Source organism: Solanum tuberosum, unplaced genomic scaffold (assembly GCF_000226075.1).
Source record: "Solanum tuberosum cultivar DM 1-3 516 R44 unplaced genomic scaffold, SolTub_3.0 scf00021, whole genome shotgun sequence".
NCBI lineage: Eukaryota > Viridiplantae > Streptophyta > Magnoliopsida > Solanales > Solanaceae > Solanum > Solanum tuberosum.
In genome coordinates this window covers 1021905-1028196 of record NW_006238947.1, presented here as the reverse complement: position 1 = coordinate 1028196, position 6292 = coordinate 1021905, and positions in this window count along the sequence as shown.

The following is a 6292-nucleotide window of genomic DNA, read 5'->3' as shown; positions in this document are numbered from 1 at the left end:
GTCGAGCTCGTCGCACTGGGCTTGCCTAGTGTGGGTTACCTCTCCTATGTGGTTTGCGAGCTATTGCATAGGAGTGGGAGTTTTACCCTGTGCGCACCCAAAGGGTGCGGCTGCGGGTTTCCCTTGTCATAAAAAAAAAAGTTTTTCTTTCAGGAAAAGTTAAATCATTTATGGTAATACTTTTACTTTTCTTTAAGGAAAAAATGAACTTCAAATAAGGTTAGAAAATCAGGGTAAAACCCTAACAATTTGATCCTCGACCAGTTAAACGAAGTCCTCTCCTCCCTCTTCCTCTTGATCTCCAAGTCCATCGGCAAAAGCTTATGTTAAGTGGTGAGATTCTCATTCGGAATAACCTTGCAGTCCTTACAAAGGTCTCTATCCACCTTCCTAAGGAGTATGTAATCTATTTGCGTCTTAACTATTGCATTACGAAAGGTAGTCAGGTGGTCCTCCTTTTTTGGAAAGTTCAAATTAGCAATCAACTCAAAAGTTCTAGTGAAATCCAAAAACGACGCACCACCTTCATTTCTATCCCCAAAATCAAAGGCTCCATGCACATCGTCAAAACCACTAAAAGTTGTCCCAACGTGATTATTGAAATCACATCTCGAATGAGTTGGGAATGAGCAACTTATGAAAATGATCAATCTATAGCTTTTGGTTGATTTTGACTCACAAGCACTTAATTTGTAAGCACTTTAGCTATTTATCAAATGTGTAGATAATTAAGCCAAACACTATCTATTATTGTTGAAAAGATGGTCAAACTTCAAACAAAGTAGCAAGTAAAAGGAGGGTCCTTTTAGTGAATCTCCAGTCTCCACATACATAAAGATTGAATTATTGTAAAACTATGAGGTAGCATTGAATTATATGTAAAGCAATTTTTTTTAAAGAGGACAAAAGAAGATGTGGCTTTGGGATAAAAGCTTAGGTCTTAGTAAAGAATAGAAAAAGGGGAAGGGAGAGAGTGGAAGTAGCGTATGACTTCAATTGTTTGCCAATATGGGCTGTTGTGTCTTCCACAAGAGATAGAGCTTCTATTATTGCCATGGCACCAACTAACATTTTATTACTTTATGATCTCATACCTCATTTCTAGTATTCCTCCTCCTTGATTGGTAGGTAAATATTTATTCGCATCATGTATTTACATTAGGGATGTGTTTGGTATGAAGGATTTTTTAATATATTTTTTTATATAATTTAGGCAATGTTACCTTACTTTTGCAGAAATACAAGGTAAGAATGCGTACAATAGAATCTTGTGATTCGACCCTATCCCAAACCCTGCGCATAGTAGGAGTTTAGTGCATCAGACTGTCGTTTTACTATGGGAGGTGAGAGTGAGTGTAGATGTATGGTGATGGGGGCTATTGTTGTGTGCATATGAAATGTCATTTGTGAAACTTGTTTTTGTTATTTCTATTAGTAAACTTGTTTTCCGCATTTTTGAGAAATTTGTTTTTTTAGGATGTTCTTTTCAATTTGACCAACAAAATATGTGAAAATTGAAATATGTTTTGGAAATTGTTTTCCATACGAAATACACCCCTAAATTAATCCAACTAATCATTATTAAGTGATTTAGTAAAGTGAAAATATATATTATTAATGTTTGTTTAATAGTCCTCGACAGTAAAATGTCTTATTAATTTTGTTAAATATATAAAACAAATAATGGAAAGAATGTTTTTTTAGTAGTTCAAACCTTTTTTTATCAAATGCCAATGGGCACATACAAGCTCTTACCCAATTGTTCCTATGACTTAGCTCAATTTAGTCACAGAAGTTGTAATCTTTGTATATATGTTTTGATACCAATTGACCCTCCATTTTTTGCTTCAAATAATCAAGAAAGGAACCAAATACCTTTTTTTATTATTATTTTATTTTTGCTTTTTGCGTTAAGAAAGTAAACCCTTTTGAGTGCACACTAATCCCAAGCCAAATTTTAGGACCCATTTGGCCATAGATTTTCCAAGTAATATTTGGGAAAAATTTGGCAAATAGTGTTTGTCCATACAATTTGTCATTATTTGGCAAATATCCCAAATTCCCAAATACTAGTTTTTTCTAGTATTTGGACCAAATCTCATTATTTGGGATCTTTTAAAAATTGAAATTTTACACCAAACTTTTATCTTTTACAAAAACACCCTTTATAGTAGTTGTTTGCGTTGTATTACACAATTTTTTACGTAAACTACCAATAGTGATGAAATATTACGGTGAATATGAAAGTGATGATATGGTTGTTGATGAAAAATGATGAACAATCGGTTCAGGGTAATAAAGCCATGTGCTTTATCTACTTCACGATGTATGGAATGATGTTTGTTGCACTCACTCCAAACTACCGCATTGCTCCAGTGTCATGGATACTACTCGTTATTTATTGCAACGAAGATCCAATTGACTTGTAATACAAACTTATGGTTAGTTTTGATAGTTTTTAAAACTTATGGGTATAAATCATATTTTTCTAAAAAAGTGAAATATGTTTACCAAATACTATGGCCAAACACATGGTGAAATTTCACCCAAATAATATTTGCCAAGAATATTTGAAAATCTATAGCCAAACGCTAGCTTAGTATTGGCACCAACTATATTACTATTTTAATATTATATATATAATATAATGATTCAATTCAATTTTGATCGTTATTTTACTATTAAAGGGGTTTATTAGCTCATTGTTTTCCTTTTCCTTATATTGCTGCTTAATCTTTCTTATTTGTTTCTTTTGCTTGAAAGATAATTTCATATAGTTACTCATAACAAGCTTAATTAGTAATTTGAAAATTAAACAAGGTAACTTTTTATGTTATTAAATTACACGCAAACACTATATTTACTTCTTCATATTTTCAAACTTTCTTAATGAAAATCTTGACTACGCCACTATATATATTCTCCATTATGTTTCTTATAAAATCTACAAATTTTTTGAGGTTATAAATATAAAGATTGCCAAAGTTATCTTACTTTGAACCCATAAATATGATGTTGAGAGAACATATTATGTCACCTTATCTCCTGCACGCAGCAAAGAAAGAAAGGAAAGGAAAGAGATTAAGTTCTACCCACTAAAGATATAATATTTATGCAACATTATTCAAGTTATTTGAAAGTTAGTTACATGGAACTCTAATTAATAGCATCGAGGGGTAATCTCTTGTTATGGAATCTCAAGTGTCGAAGTTTGAATTTCATACGAGAAAAATGAGGTGTGCTATATCTGAAACGTATGAAATATAGTAAATATCGTAAATGCAGATATAGTATGGGTTGCAAACTGGTATACAACTTAATTTTGAAAGATATGGCATTGAAAAAATTATAGAGTTGGTCGCCTTTCATGTAGATCCATTAAGTCAGTGCACCGGGAAATAATCAGTTACATTCATTATGCAATGAGTGGACAATTTCGAAGAAATGATAAGATATTGATAACAGTTCTTAAATATATCACTATTAACAGGAAACATAAAAGAAGTAAGGATGGAAAAAAGAAAACAAATTTCTATAGGTTGAATTGTTCGTGTACTCGGGGAAAATTTTTTGTTTAATTTGAAATGGATGATGTGAGTTTGTCAAGGACTCGACAAACGTTATATTAATAGTGGATAAACTATGTTTGTCAATCAAGTTTGTTCAGTGGTCGTAGGCTTACTACTATAATTCAAATTTTCCATTTTGCTAGATTGAAAGAGCTGTCAATCATTGTGATCTCTTTCTTAGAAAGAAAATTACGTAATTTCTTCGTTATTTTGTCTCATGTTTTTCGTTAGTCAATTACTAGCTAAAGTGTTCTATATTTTTTTACTGTTTGTACAAAAAAGGTGGAACAAATTTAATCTCTCTTTTTTTTTTTGTATAGTGAATAGTTATTTCTTGTAATTTCTTTTTGTGATACAATGAAACCATGATAATTGGGATCTCAAGACACAACAATACTTGTAATGCAAGAAATAATAGACGCATATCACAATATTTCTTTCTTCATTATTCTAATTTTAATTATCATATCATGGTTCTTGAATCGAGTCATAAGAACACAATTCCACTATTTAAAAAATCCATAAGTAACTTATTACAACATTATCCATGCATATAAACTTTGACTAAGTCCAAAAGAAGGGAAAAAGGATAAATATACCCCCGAAGTATCGTAAATGGTATGCAGATATCCTTTGTTATATTTTTGGAACATTGGTGCCCCTGCCGTCTAAAAACTAGAGCATATATGTCATTCACACTAACGGAAGACTAAATAGGGACACGTGGCACAATCTTATCCGTCGATCCGATTTTAATAAATGTCGGATGGGTGGATAAGATTATGACACATGTATGTCCGTTAGTATAAAGGGTATATATGCTCTAATTTTTGGACGACGGTGGCACCAATGTCCCAAAAGTATGACGGAGGGTATCTGCATATCTTTTACGATAGTTCGGGAGTATATTTGTCCTTTTTTCCCCGAAAGAAATTTTAAAAAGGGCCTATAGAAACTCTTCTTTTCTTTCTTTTCTTATTGACCTTTTAATTTCAACAATTATTTTTTGTTGTTATATAGAAGGGTTTTGAAGATCTTAAAGTCTATATATTCATTTTGTCACTTCATTTAATTCTCAGTTGCTTTTCTTGGAAGAACTACTAAGGTATTGGAGAGATAAAAGAGAGCATGGATTATATATATATCATCTACATTCTTCTCATATATTATTAAATTTATGCTTGGCTAAAGCTCCAAAAGCATTTTAAAAAAATATATATTTTTATTTAACTTTTGCAAATAAGTTGTGATTAGTACTTAATAATATACACTTGCTTTTTCTTTTCTTTTTTAAATTGAACAAACACTTCAATTCTTTAAGATAAACATTTTAAAACAAATAAACATTATTTTTGGCTTTCCAAAAGTTTGGACAAACATAACATGTTCTTATTTTATATATAAAAAAAAGTATCTCTCTTTCTCTTTATCCAAAAAAAAAAAAAAAAACTTTTCCCTTTCCTTATTTTAAATCTCTATGATTAGAATATAAAAACAGTAATAGCCACTAATTTTAGATTAAAAATGATTAAAGTAAGATCATTAGTCAAGATATTGCACTCAGACAGGAAAAGCCAAGTGAGACCCCAATTATATTATAACCAAATAAACCAATATTGGACAAGTGGATTAAAAGTTTCCTAATATGTTGATTAATATTTTAAAGATTGTGTTGAGTATGCAAACAAAGTTCAGTTGATGAATAATAGAAGTTAAATTAAAATAGAATGATATTCTTAATATTATGAAAGTTCTTTTAAGAAGAATCGTACGAGTTTAATCCAAACGCAAATAGTAATAACTATTGAGCTAAGTAAGGTTGGAGATATGCTATACATCTAAAGATATTGAGCTCAAGCTCTACGAATGATTTTTTTTTTTTTTATGTTAACGGTATCAAATGAGTTGACTAGACGCACCAAAAGATTATGTGAGGTGAAATGAATTGCTTAATTTTTTTCTAAATTTTAATTTCTTTATTTGTTTTCTTATAATTTGCTTAATTGCTTCATTAAGAAAAATTATCATATTTATATGTAACATCTCAAAAAAAAATTAAAATATTTTAATAAAGAATTTCATGAGTCAATTTAGATTATATATTTAGTGGACATGAGTCAATTGGATATGTTATCTTTTTATGATTGCTTTTGTTATATTTATTTTGTGTTAATCCAAATTAATTAAAATTCAAATACAAATATCAAAAACCAAAATAACTCGTAAGCTTCAATTAGAAAATGGTTGCCTCTTGGGATAATGATTAGTCATTTGAGTTTTGTCATCATGATTGAGAGGAATTTTAATTTGCTGACTAGAATTACACACACAAAAAAAAAAGATTCACATGATTAAAGGTAAAATTCTTTTGGATTACAACACAAATTCTATATGTGAAGGAAAACCCTTGTGTCTCCTTTAAACATGGAAAAGTTCCATTGGATGCAACAATCTTTTGTCACTTCAATCACGATATTTATTTCACTCATGATATTTAATAATATAATTTTTTTAATATTATTTTACTCATGATACTACCATAATATTCTTTTACTTTAATATTACAAACGTAGAGATTATAACTTAAAATTCCTTGTGAGAACATTATTTTAGATTCAATATCATATTCTATGACATCTTTTTAAAGTTCACTTCAGAACAATATTCATAAAGTTCATAAAAACGGGGGGGGGGGGGGGGTTTCTCCCACAATTCAAAACCGT